General features: G+C 41.3%; 1 protein-coding gene across 1 annotated transcript in view; it reads left to right on the forward strand.

The window, feature by feature from the left end:
• slc36a1 (solute carrier family 36 member 1) overlaps window positions 1–14,531 on the forward strand; it is a 122,354-nt gene that overhangs the window by 51,916 nt on the left and 55,907 nt on the right. The gene's annotated exons all lie outside the window — the stretch shown is intronic.

Consider the following 14,531-nt stretch of genomic DNA (forward strand, 5'->3'; position numbering starts at 1 on the left):
CACTGCGTTTGGCTCCTGAGGTGTTTCACCAGCAGGTGTTTGGTGTTCCATCAGCAATTTATTTAGTGTGCATAAACATGTTTGTCGAGGGAGCTGTCACTACCAATGAAACACGCCATCATTAGACTAACACCCCAAAACGATTCTATTAAAACATTAGATTTGGTCCAGTCAACTCTTTGAATACCTCAGACAGCACATGTAGTGGAAGGCAGAAGGTCATATGTCACAAATAGGTATACACAAAAGGGTGGATTTGTTACACGCAGATATTTTTTCAGCATTCAATTAGGATTTTCTTGGCTTGTAATGAAGACATCTGAATAAATCTAGTACCATTTTGTTCCATATTGACTTGACTGTCATTTGACACCCTCCATTCTCTATTTGAGGCAATAGCTGTGGAGCTATGGGACATAAGCTAAAAAAGTCAGGGGTAGATGGGAGGCGGTGGAGGAGGTGGTGGAGGGGGTAAATACACTATATATTGCAAACAGCTGGAAACCTAGGTTTGGTTCATGGATTTACAGATCCTTACTCTGGATGGCATTACCCTGACCTCTAGTAATACTGTGAGAAATCTTGGAGTCATTTTTGATCAGGATATGTCATTCAAAGCGCATATTAAACAAATATGTAGGACTGCTTTTTTGCATTTACGCAATATCTCTAAAATCAGAAAGGTCTTGTCTCAGAGTGATGCTGAAAAACTAATTCATGCATTTATTTCCTCTAGGCTGGACTATTGTAATTCATTATTATCAGGTTGTCCTAAAAGTTCCCTAAAAAGCCTTCAGTTAATTCAAAATGCTGCAGCTAGAGTACTGACGGGGACTAGAAGGAGAGAGCATATCTCACCCATATTGGCCTCTCTTCATTGGCTTCCTGTTAATTCTAGAATAGAATTTAAAATTCTTCTTCTTACTTATAAGGTTTTGAATAATCAGGTCCCATCTTATCTTAGGGACCTCGTAGTACCATATCACCCCAATAGAGCGCTTCGCTCTCAGACTGCAGGCTTACTTGTAGTTCCTAGGGTTTGTAAGAGTAGAATGGGAGGCAGAGCCTTCAGCTTTCAGGCTCCTCTCCTGTGGAACCAGCTCCCAATTCAGATCAGGGAGACAGACACCCTCTCTACTTTTAAGATTAGGCTTAAAACTTTCCTTTTTGCTAAAGCTTATAGTTAGGGCTGGATCAGGTGACCCTGAACCATCCCTTAGTTATGCTGCTATAGACGTAGACTGCTGGGGGGTTCCCATGATGCACTGTTTCTTTCTCTTTTTGCTCTGTATGCACCACTCTGCATTTAATCATTAGTGATCGATCTCTGCTCCCCTCCACAGCATGTCTTTTTCCTGGTTCTCTCCCTCAGCCCCAACCAGTCCCAGCAGAAGACTGCCCTCCCTGAGCCTGGTTCTGCTGGAGGTTTCGTCCTGTTAAAAGGGAGTTTTTCCTTCCCACTGTCGCCAAGTGCTTGCTCACAGGGGGTCGTTTTGACCGTTGGGGTTTTACATAATTATTGTATGGCCTTGCCTTACAATATAAAGCGCCTTGGGGCAACTGTTTGTTGTGATTTGGCGCTATATAAAAAAATTGATTGATTTGTTCCCAGGTGTCTCTAGTGACATTACCTGTCACTAGAGACACCTGGGGGTAGGGATGGGTATTGATAAGATGGTGGTGCTCAGACATTTGTCTGTGATACATGTGGGCAAGTGTTTTCGTTGAAATGGAATTTAGATAAACTCATTCACATGCAAAATAAGCCCTATGCCTGTTTCAAATGTGGAAAGTCGTTTGAACGCAAGGACAATTTATTTGACCATATAAAAGTTTGTGGTCACACTGAGTTGCATGGAGTGTTAACGTGGAAGGCAAAAAACATATCCTGTATCTTTCAAATCTGTGATGCCAGGTTCACCCTCCGACAGATTCTGGTGAGACATGAAGATCCATAGAAGTCCAATGGGGTTCACTTGTCAGTCTTGTGGGAAGTCGTGGACTCGAAAAACAGAAGCTCAAAGAACATGTTTGTGCTGTTTGCACGCCAGCCAGAGGTGCATCGTCCAAAACTAAAACTGGGTCTTCTGAAAGAGTAAAAAACTTCCATCGCATGAAGAAGTGTTCTGGTGTTATTCCCAGTTATTCCCAACACAAAAGGCTGAAATCATTGAAGCCATGCTGCATTCTCCAGGCAAGAGAACAAGAAATATCCTTGAAGTCAAAGGAATAGCACAGTCCGCAACCAAGCAACAGGAAGACATCTTGACCAGGGCCTTGTTCCATGACACAGAGCAGGCTATGTCTGCTATGAAATCGAAGCAAACTGCTGGTGTTTCTTGAGTCCATCAGAAGGTGACAGCAGTAGTGATGGGTGAAAATGTGAAGAAAGCCAGGGTTGATAGCAAAGCTGCTGAAGGACTTTCAGTTAGGCGACTTCAAAGGAAGGTTAAACAGGCTGACACACGTTCATGACTCATTGCTGGTGAGGAAGCGGCTTTTGTTGACATGAAAATGAAATGCTTCAAGGTTTCTCCTGAGTGGAAAGCAACCATGGTTGATTTTTGGAGCGCAGAGGCCAGTATTCCAACAACGGACTCCTCGAGGAATAAAGTTTGTAAAAAGATTGGTACCAAGAACTATCTAGAGCAGGGGTGGCCAAGTTCGGTCCTCGAGAGCCACATTCCTGACACTCTTAGTTGTCTCCCTGCTCCAACACACCTGACTCCAATGAAAGGCTCATTAATAGTCTGCTAACAAGTCTAACGAGTGGTGGGCACAGTTCAGCTAATCCAATAGCAGATAATTATCGAAGCTATTGTTTTTGCTGTCGGATTAGCTTTTCAGATAAGTTTTTTTTTTTTTTTTTTACTTTATTGTCATTTCAAAGACAATAACATTAACATTGTCCTGAGACTGGGCATCACATAAAAATACATACAATTAAAAATCGAAAACAAAGGTGTAGGCTTATGCTCTATTTAAGAAAGTCAATAATCGGCCCCCATCTTCTATCGAAGACCGGAGCCTTTAAATGAAGTTGAGCTGTCAACCGCTCCATCATATACATATGTTTGATTTTTTTGAGTCCATTGTTCAACTGTGGGAGATTCCGGTTTCAACCAATAAATTGTGATCATTTTTCTCGCGGTCATCAAAAGAAGGTGAAGCTGAAGTTTTTGACCCTGAGAAAAGTTGTCTGGAAAAACATCCAATAAGAAAATAGTAGGGTCCAGAGAGATGCTCATTATATGCTTCATTATTCATATATATGCTTCATTATATTCTCCACATTGCTTTTAATATTTTTCCAGTAGTTCTGCATATTGGGACAGTCCCAGAAGATGTGGGTTTGGTCACCCACAAATCCACAATTTCTCCAGCACTTGTCATTGACATTTACTTTGAAGTGGAAGGACTTCAATGGTGTTCTGAAAAATCTAATTTTCATCTTCCAATCAAACTCCTTCCAACTTTGACTGCTCACTACCCTATGGCAACCAGAGCAAATATCCCTCCAAACAGCATCCTCTAAAGTGACATTTAGCTCCATTTACCATTGCTGTTTTATGTGTTGAGTGTTGTCTGCCATATCAATCAACAATTTTTGGTACATTAATGAAATTTGTTTTTCATTACCCCTGCATTTTCAACCAAATTGATAAAATGTTTTTCTATGTTTGTAGATTCTCTTCTAATATGTTCCCAGTCTGTATGTTTGTGATGTAACTTCTTATTTGTAATACCTATAAAAAATCGCTTGTTGGTAACTCAAATTTAGCTTTTAGTTGAGCGAAACTTTTCATAACATTTCCATCAAATAACTGATTCAGTGTGATGAGTCCCCTCTTGGCCCATCCATGAAAACCACTATCTAAAAAGGAAGGAAAAAACTCAATATTTCCAGTAATGGGCATAGCTCGTGAGAGAACAACCTTTCCCTTTAACTGCTTTTGAATCCTATTCCAAATTGTTAAGGTATGTTTGACCCAAATATTTGTAATTTAAATTTTTTTCATTGCCTGCATGCTGAGAAATGGAAGTTGTGCTAGGGTAAATCCTGGTACAAAATATTCTTCCACAGAGACCCATTGCTTCTCTGGATCACTAATGATCCATGCCACCATAGCCTTAATTTGGGCCGCCCAATAATACAGTCTGAAGTTCGGCAGATTTAATCCTCCATTTTCCTTAGGAGTCATTAAGATTTTACGACGTACTCGTGGTCTTTTGTTCTGCCAAATAAATTTTGAAATTAATTTATTCAATAATTTAAAAGTGGATTGTGGGATTAAAACAGGGATGTTTTGGAACAGAAATAATAGTCTAGGAAGAATATTCATTCTTATACATTCAATTCTCCCCAGGAGGGAGAGCGGTAGTACATCCCATCTGTTTAAGTCCATCTTAATTTCTTTCAGCAATTTATCATAATTAGATGAGAATAACTGTGTAGTCTTAGATGTGAGAATTACTCCTAAGTATCTGAACCCTTGTTTGGAGTGTCTGAATGAAACCAGATTATTCAATTGTGATGGCCAGTCCCCTGAAATCATCAAAGCTTCCAACTTGTTAGTGTTGATTTTATAACCTGATACCAAACTATACTCTTCAAGGCTATGGAGCAGAGCAGGAACAGAAATTCTAGGATTCTCCAGGAATAACAAAATATCATCTGCAAAAAGCGACAGTTTATGTTGTACATTGGATTCATCTCTTATTCCTTGTATGGAAGGGTTGGATCTTATAAGTTTGGCTAATGGTTCTGTATACAGAGCAAATAAAGAGGGAGAAAGAAGTTCGCCCTGCCTAGTGCCGCATCCCAATGAAAAAAAAATCAGAGCAATGACCATTGACCCTCACTCGTGACCTTGGATTCTAATAAAAAGGCTGGACCCTTTTATGAATACCTCATTGAAGCCCATGTATCTTATTGTCTGCTGTAGAAAGTCCCAGTCTAACCCGATCAAATACCTTCTCAGCATCCAAGCCGAGAAGCATTGATGGGGTGTTTTCTTTTCTATGCGACTATTTGGAGGTTTAAAAGCTCTTGAACATTATCAGTTCCATGTCTCTGGGTGATAAAGCCAGTTTGATCAGGTTTCACAAGCTTCCTATATACTTTTGTATTCTGTTTACGTATATTAAGTATATTATAAGTATATTAAGGTCCACACACAGGAGGCTGATGGGTCGATAAGATGAACACAGTCGGGTCTTCATCATCTTTATGGATGACGCTTATAATAGCTTCAGACCATGACTGAGGAGGATCACCCTCTAAAAGTGCATAGTTATACACTTTATTCAAAGTGGGACAAGCTCTTGGACCAGTACTTTGTAATACTCTCCTGGAAAACCGTCCACCCCTGGGGATTTATTGTTCTTAGGTTTTAGAATAGAATTTTTAATTTCTTCTCTTGTAATTGGACCTGTTATTGCATTAGTCTCCTCCTCGGTCAGTTTGTTAAGATTTATTGAATTTACAAGGTCTCAACTTTATCCCTTTATTTTGACAGCTTTCTTCCTTGTACAGTTCTTGATAGTACATGGCAAACGCATTTGCCACGTCCTTGGGCTGAAACATCATATCCCCAGACTTGGGCATTTAACTTATGACTGCTCTGCTTGATTGTGATTTTCGCAACTGAAATGCCAACAGCTGACTGGCCCTGTTACCAAACTCATAATATTTTTGGTTTGTGAATCGGAGCTGTCCCTCTACTTTATATGTTAGTAAATCGTTTCATTTCTGTCTATTTTTCTTTAGCATATTAAGTGTGTCTTTGTTTTGTGTTCTTTGGTATATTACTTCTAAGTTTTAATTTTACTTTCCAATTTTAACTGTTCTGCAAGCCTGTCTCTTTTTATTTTAGATGAGATTGAAATTATGTTTCCCCTTAGAACACTTTTAGCCCCTTCCCATAACACAGATGGAGAGACCATACCATTATCATTAAATTGAATATACTCTATTAACCCTTTTTTAATTGTCTGTAAAACCATTTCATTATTTAGAATAGATACATTTGCTCTCCAGTATTTAAAAATATTATTTGAACTCATCCTTATTTTTAAGGAGACTGGAGCATGATCTGAGATGGTAATTGCTTCTATATCACATTGGGTTGCTCTGTAGAAGTCTGCTCCTGACATCAGAAACATATCTAACCTTGAGTGGCTGCCATGAACCTGTTGAGACAAACTAAAATCTTTTCCCTGGGATGCAGATTGCGCCACACATCTACCAAACCCAACTCATCCTTCAGTGCGCAAAGTGTGTGAGATTTTCTGGACTTTGGACCAAAATCAGCAGGTAGTCGGTCTGTAGACGTTTGTAAAACACAATTAAAAATCACCCCCTATAGAATAATTCCCTCCGCTTTATCTGCTGTAAAGGATGTAATATTTTTAAAGAAATTGGGCAATCCTCATTTGGAGCATACGATTAAGTAGTGTATTTTAATGCCCCCCAAACAGCCAGTCACCATTACATATCTCCCTCCTTGTCACTGAAGGTTTTCTTGTGACAAAAATATATGGACTTGTTGAAAAGTATTGCGCCACCCCTTTTCCTCCCACTTTGATATGATGTATTGCTGGTCTATCCACTCTCTTCTCAACTTTATATGTTCTTTTTCTGAAAGGTGTGTTTCCTGGAGCATTGCCACAGTACAATTAAGTTTTCTTAGCTGATTTAACACTTTTTTCTTTTAATTGGGTTATCCAAACCCTTAACGTTATAAGTAACACAGATTATAACAGTCATTAAATGTTATGCCAAATATTTTGTAATTTGTACTCTTATCATGTTTCACCCACACATAAACAAAGAATTCACATAAAGAATCATAGCATATAACAGAATAATGGCCCAATTTGAGTCTCAGGACAAAATGAACAGTAACAAATGAACAATTAATGAACAAAACGAACAGTATGTGCTTCCACATACCCGACTGGATCAAACTGAATTATTAATATATACAAACTCTAGCTCTCAAACCTGATTAAGTCAGAAAAGACCCAGCCCCCGATCTATCCTGGGCGGAGGATGGTGACTGGTCCTCCGAGGGAAAAAGGCACAACGTGTGCGCTGTCGCTGTAGCTTCCAGAGCGTTTTGGAGTGACTTTACCTGTGGATTGGTGGTACTCCACTCACTGTTTCTTACGTCCCGTCCATGCTGAAAATCTTCACTTTTCCTCTCCTAACGTGTACTGGTTAAATCAGTCAGATGAACTCGGCCGGAGTGTAAATCAGCCCTCAGTATTAAAGAAAGTTTTGATCTCGGCGTGGGAGAGACCTGCTGGGCCCCGATTTGCTCTCCTTCCCACGGTGCTCCACCCGTCTCGGGACAGCTCCGTCTCCAGCAGCTCCCGTTCGTTCCCTCATGCGTGTATCCCCAGCTTCTCAAGTGCCGGCAAAGCATCGGTCAGTGTGGGGTAGGTCTTCACGCAGTCCTCCATGAATACTCTGAGCTGTGCGGGGAAAATACACTTTGCTCTGATGTTCTTCACTTTTAGCTGCTTTACTGCGACCCGCACCAGCGCTCTCTTTTTCTGCAACTCGGGAGAGAAATCGTGGTCAAAGTAGATTTGTCTTCCGTTGTACATGACTTTTCTCTGCTCCCTGTCCTGTCGTAACACGGTTTCTTTGACTGAGAAGTCCAAAAATCTGACAACCAGAGAGCGCGGGGCAGCTTCAGGGCTGCGTGGCTTACCGGCAGGAGCTCTGTGGGCCCTCTCTATGACGATGTTAAGGTCGGGAGGAAGGTGAAGAGCGGAATTAAACAGCTCATGTACGAAAAGCTTGACTTCTCTTCCCTCACTGTCTTCAGCCACTTGATAAATTCTCATATTGTTATGCCTCAGTCGATTTTGCATCTCATCATATCTTGCAGTCAAATCCATTTCTCTGTGCAGCAGATAACGAAGGGCTCACTCATGGCATTTTGCAGTGTCTTCCTGGGCGCTAATGCGGTCCTCCGCTTCGCAGTTCGCTTCTGTAATTCTGTGAAATCTTCTTTTAGATCAAAATGATGTCTCCAGTCTTGTCAAGGAAAGTTGTGTCTGCGTGTGGCCCTCTTGGGTGTCTTTCCTTAGTTTCTCAAGTTCAGCCAGTATTTTCGACTCAGAGGCACGGATGTTAGCATTAGCAACTGTGGGCTCGCTCGGTGTTTGCATCAGAGTGAGCTGTTTCAAATTGTCACCTTTCTCCTTGGCAGAATCCTGCCTCGTTTGTCCTTTAACTCTCAAAGATGATGCCATGTCTATTTAGTAAAAAGAGAAAAGAAATGCCGAGTAATTTGCTGGTTTAGTTAGGAAATAAACTAATCTGGACGGAGCGTGTCTTTTAGGCTGCAGCCAGCATGGAGTCACCGGAAGCCCCCCCTCAGATAAGTTTTAAAACCATCATCGGACCAATTATCTTCCGATAAATTCAGTTCTGATAACTTTCAGTCCGATAACATTTTCTTTGCTGGTAAAGTTTAATGGTCAAAAACGTTTGTAAACCCTAAAATCAAACATTTTAGTCCGTTTATGGTGTGTTTATAGCCACTGAGCAGACTGGCTGCCTGTCACTTGCTGATGACGTCATCATTAATCATAAAACGTGATTGGCCGGTCGACAGGGAGAATTATGGGTAGTGTAGTTACGATACGATATTTTTTATTGTCCCCAAAGGGAAATTTGTCTTGGACCTCAAGTGCTTTGCAAACATTTCTGTCTCAAAAATCAATAAATACAACAACAAAACAGTACACTGCTTGCATACCTATGGAATATTCAGCATATTGCACATTCCCATAATATAATTCACAATTAAAACAGCATAATAAAACAGATAAAAAACCATATTAAAACAATTAAGTTAAAGTACACACCTTACTTGTACACATGCACATCCACACAGGGGTTCAGGTTCAGTTCAGTTCAGGTTCGCTTTGGATGTTTCAGTGACTTGTCCACTCGACACAAAAACAAAACAGACTAATTTTAACATTATTTTATTTTATTTCTTTGTGTCTGTAATTTAATTGCCAAGACTCGGTGGGGGAGAGGAGCTCTCACGGTGCAGCTGTGAGTGCAGAGGGAGGGACTTTTCTTCACATTTAGGCACTGTTTTGGATTTTAAAAAAGGATGCTTTATGTGGATTATTTATTCAGATGAATCCCACTAAAACTAACAGGTAAGAATTTATATTTACTACATGTATTTTACTCTGCCAATCAATGCATTAATGGATGCATTTCGGTTGTTTAAGCCGCAGGGTTGAAAACGTGTGAAAAAAGCGGCAGCTTTTAGTTCATAAATGACGGTGTATCTAATACCGAGATAAACTGTGACTTTATTTTTTTGTTTATTCATTTTTCGTGCGTTCTTTGTGTTTGTGATCCTTGAATTTACCCAGCAGCCCCTGTGGTGCTTAAAGTGAAACTGGTTTGTCAGAAGCCGACAGTGTAATCCGATGTGGCCGCGTCCAAATCACTGCTAATAGTTATCAGTTATCAGTTATCTGTAATAAAGATACATTTTTTAGCAGTTTATCAGTTTATCGTCATAAAAGATAACTTTTTTTCAGAATCAGAATCAGAATTTCTTTATTGTCCCATAAAGGGAAATTAATGTTGCAGCAGGAGCACACAAAGGACAAGGTACACAAAGATAACAATATCAACAGTGAAAATAAGACCCAATTAAAAGTCTAAAATCAAACAAGGAAGGAAACAAAGGAATAAACTTAATAATAATAACTAACTAAGTAACCTTTATCACTAAGCTTAGTAATAAAAGTAAAACATAATAATAAAATAAAATAAAAACAATACCCATACAATGTCAAATATTCAATCCAGAGTCCATGCCAAAAACAAAAAGTATTGCAAAAATGCAATATGTGGATGTGCAAATAAGCAATAGTAGTGCAAAATAAACAACATCAAGGGCTAATTGCCATTGAGTAATGAAATTGCACTAGGAATAAACGAGACCTGAAATCTTTTAGTCCTCCTCATAGGAGCCCTAAAACGACGGCCTGAGGGCAGAAGCTCAAACTCTTTTTTCAGTGGATGATTTAGAACAATCCAGAACAGCATTAGCCTTTCTCAGGACCTGTCTGTTATAAATGGACATTACCCCGGCCTGCTGACTGCCTGAGATTTTTCCAGCAGTTTTGACAAGACTGCCAAGATGACTCTTATTTGAACAATTCAAATTTCCAAACCAAGCAACAACACAAAAACTCAATTTTTAGTTATCTGATTAATGGTTATCGAAGCTAACTTTTTGGTTAGCTGTGCCCACCACTGGGATTAAACCTTTTTAAAATCAATGAATCAGAGAAAACTGATGTCAGTACTGTAACATGGTTCAAATTTGGTAGGAAACCTCACACAAATAAGAAAGGGGCCATTTCAGTACTCTTCAGCTAGACAAACAGGAAACCAATGGACTTGATAAACCATCTACTTGTTTCCATGAGAAGAATTTTCCGTAACATCTGCCAGATGGCAGCATAGACAATGGCAGAAGTTGATAGAGAATCTCATTGACAGCCACACAGCCTTAGAACTTGCACTTTTTCTGAAATTATTGAGTAACATTCCAGGAAGAAGTTCAAACACAACATTGGAGGAAGCAGCAAATGACAATTCACTCTGTGGTATTTACACAGCCAGTCATTCCTGAAGACCAAGTAGGAAAGTTCCCACGTGAAGGAATGCTGGCTAGTGATATGAATGACCTGTTGCATAACAATAACTGTAAATCACTGCTCAAAGAAATTCTCATGCCACAGTTGCGCAAATTAGGCTGTCCAGTAGTACGAGGTCTGTTAGAAAACTATCCGACCTTTTTATTTTTTGCAAAAACCACATGGATTTGAATCACGTGTGATTGCATCAGCCAGGCTGAACCTTCGTGTGCGCATGCGTGAGTTTTTTCACGCCTGTCGGGTTGCGTCATTTGCCTGTGAGCAGGCTTTGAGTGAGCAAGTGGTCCACCCCTCTCGTCGGATTTTTATTGCGAATAAAATGTCTGAACGATTTGGAGCTTTGCTGCATCAAATTTTTCCAGAAACTGTGAGAGACCTCCAGGTGAACACCATTCGGAAAATTCAGATGGCTTTCAGGGACGATTTTATGGGGATTACACAGATTAAGGAGTGCTCCAGCTGTTTAAAGACCGCCCACAGCGTCTGAGAGCATGGCGCACTCCGAGCGCCAATCGACAGGCTGAAACAACCAGATCATTTCCAAAGTAAAGGCTTTGTTGATCCGGGATGTCGTCTGACTTCCACAGAAATGGCAGAAACACGTGGACATCAGCACTTTTTCAGCACATTCCACTGTTAACAGGAGTTTTTGTCATGGAAAGAGAACGGAGCGATGCGCCACGGAGCCGCTCATGGCGCGGATAAAAGCACCTCCTTGTTGTCTCACAGGACGGCTTCAGATGGCTTCAGACGGCTTTCGGTGGCTTTTCAGTCGTGTGACTATCCGAGAAATTGTGGATGAGCTGGACATGCCAGAACATGTCCTGTGAGGCTTCATCACGGCGTTGCTTTGCGCCATGCTGCTCCGTCCCTACGCGCGAATTTCTCTGTTCCTCTTTCCATGACAAAAACTCCTGTAACAGTGGAATGTGCCGTTCATTTCCAAACTGAACGCTGTGTTGATCCGGGACATCGTCTGACTACCACAGAAATGGCAGAAGACGTAGACATCAGCACTTTTTCAGCACATTCCACTATTAACAGGAGTTTTTGTCATGGAAAGAGAAGCGGAGCGATGCGCCACGGAGCTGCTCATGGCGCGGACAAAAGCACCTCCTTGTTGGTCTCACAGGATGGCTTTCAGATGGCTTTCAGACGGCTTTCGGTGGCTTTTCAGTCGTGTGATTATCCGAGAAATTGTGGATGAGCTGGACATGCCAGAACATGTCCTGTGAGGCTTCATCACGGCGTTGCTTTGCGCCATGCGGCTCCGTCCCTACGCGCGAATTTCTCTGTTCCTCTTTCCATGACAAAAACTCCTGTAACAGTGGAATGTGCCGTTCATTTCCAAACTGAACACTGTGTTGATCCGGGACATCGTCTGACTACCACAGAAATTGCAGAAGACGTGGACATCAGCACTTTTTCGGCACATGGAGACAGACGTGCGGAGACATTCATGCTTCAGGACGGAGCCGCATGGGGCAAAGCAACGCCGTGATGAAGCCTCACAGGACATGTTCTGGCATGTCCAGCTCATCCACAATTTCTCGGATAGTCACACGACTGAAAAGCCACCGAAAGCCGTCTGAAAGCCATCTGAAAGCCGTCCTGTGAGACCAACACGGAGGTGCTTTTGTCCGCGCCATGAGCGGCTCCGTGGTGCATCCCTCCGCTTCTCTTTCCATGACAAAAACTCCTGTAACAGTGGAATGTGCCGAAAAAGTGCTGATGTCCACGTCTTCTGCCATTTCTGTGGAAGTCAGACGACGTCCCGGATCAACAAAGCCTTCACTTTGGAAATGATGTGGTTGTTTCAGTGGGGTTTCAACCTGTCGATCGGCGCTCGGAGTGCGCCGCGCTCTCAGCCGCTGTGGGTGGTCTTTAAACCGGCTGGAGCACTCCTTAATCTGTGTAATCCCCATAAAATCGGCCCTGAAAGCCATCTGAATTTTTCCAAATGGGTCCACCTGGAGGTCTCTCACAGTTTCTGGAAAAAATTGATGCAGCAAAGATCCCAAATCGTTCAGACATTTTATTTGCAATAAAAATCCGATGAGAGGGGTTGGACCATCTGCTCACACAAGCCTGCTCACAGGCGAATGACGCAACGACAGGCTGTGAAAAAACTCAAGCATGCGCACGAAGGTTCAAGCTTGGCTGATGCATCACTGTGATTCAAATCCATATGGTTTTTGCAAAAAAATAAAAGGTCAGATAGTTTTCTAACAGACCTCGTATTCCGCATCAGAGAACAGATGATGTGCAGCCAATATAAAAGCGTTCATTGTTCAGAGATGTATCAGACAGTGAGACTGAGTTTGCGGTACCTGTAATACAGAATTATTCTTGGAGTGGCTACAGAAAAGGCGAAGTTGACTCTTCTTCTGGCTACCTCAAAACAGAAGCCCGGAAAGTTATTCACAACCCTGACACCACAATTCTTCTGCAAAGGACTTTTATTACTTTGGCTGTAGATACTTAGGGGTGGCTGCATTGACAAAAAATGCATCTCTCCACTGCCGTAGGTTTTTCTTTGTGGGAGTGAAGATATTTCAGCTATTCCACGAAGTGGTCAGTTCCAAACATCAAAGGTACTCGCCAGTTACACTCAATTGCCTCAGTTGGTGAACAGGTGTATTGAAAACAAGGCTGCTCTCTTGTTACTGCGTTAGTTGTTTAGGTTGGGGATTTTGGCAGTTTTGAAAACAAGAGTTCCGTAGGATGCCTTCCGATTGGTTAGAGTTTCTGGTTCTGTGGAATCAGAGGAAAACTGGAGATGACTAACCACAATCTGATTCTGAGGAAAGTGAACCTAAGATGGTTTTGTCTGACAACCCTATGTATGAATGATGTTTGCGGAAAGTGTGGGGTGGCAATCAGGCCTAACATCGAATAGCTCAGTGACTACTTTTTATTGCATTTACTTCAGAAGGTGTGGTCACTCTTCGGAAGAACTTTCTTGTGATGGCCACCATTATTCTTCATGGGACTTGCACTCTCAGAGGATTTTTCTATGAATATGTCAAGTCAACCAAGAGGGGTTTAGTGTACAAGAGGAGCAAAAGTTCAACTATTATTCCGGCTGGATGTGTGATGTACGTTTGGGCTAGACTTAACTGAGGGAGATGGTCAGTTCCTCCTTCAGAATCAGGACCATGAGGATGTTATGTGTGCATTTGCTTCCACTAAACATTGAAACATCTCAGGTACACTGAAACTGACCTGGCTATGTGCTTTAAGAAGTCTCCTGGTGTAATTAGAGACTTGTAAACTGTCCTGTATATTGAATAGCAATTTCCGCCCATGAAAAAGGTAAAATTTTTTTGATTTTCAAAGCTTGGGGCAGGGACCTTCAAGTACACAATTTGAAAAGTGGATTGTTTTATCTGAAAGAGGCGTCTTTCTTCTTCTTTTTACAAAAAAACAGTTGTATCAAGTGAGATATGAGTAATTCATCACAGGTACCCTATTTTGAGAAAATGGCCAAAACAGTTTCGTGCTCTAATGCATTTTCCATTAAATCTGAAGTGTTTATCCATAGTGTTTTGACCATGTAACGCAAATTGACACCTATTTGTGACATACGACAAGAAGACCTTCCCAGCATCACAGAGCGAGCACATTAACAGTCAGCCTTTAGTAACTGCAGGTCACTGAAGAAGACATTTGCAGTCTTGGAAAAAAAAAAACTTTCAGTGACCTTGGCCTTTGACCTTTGCAGGGGAAAAAGCCCTTGCATGCCATCTTGGTGTGCATGATCTACACAACTTATGGAATTAGTGAGCAGTTTTTGCCTTCATAAAAACCCCTTG

Source organism: Thalassophryne amazonica, chromosome 11, assembly GCF_902500255.1.
Source record: "Thalassophryne amazonica chromosome 11, fThaAma1.1, whole genome shotgun sequence".
Lineage (NCBI taxonomy): Eukaryota > Metazoa > Chordata > Actinopteri > Batrachoidiformes > Batrachoididae > Thalassophryne > Thalassophryne amazonica.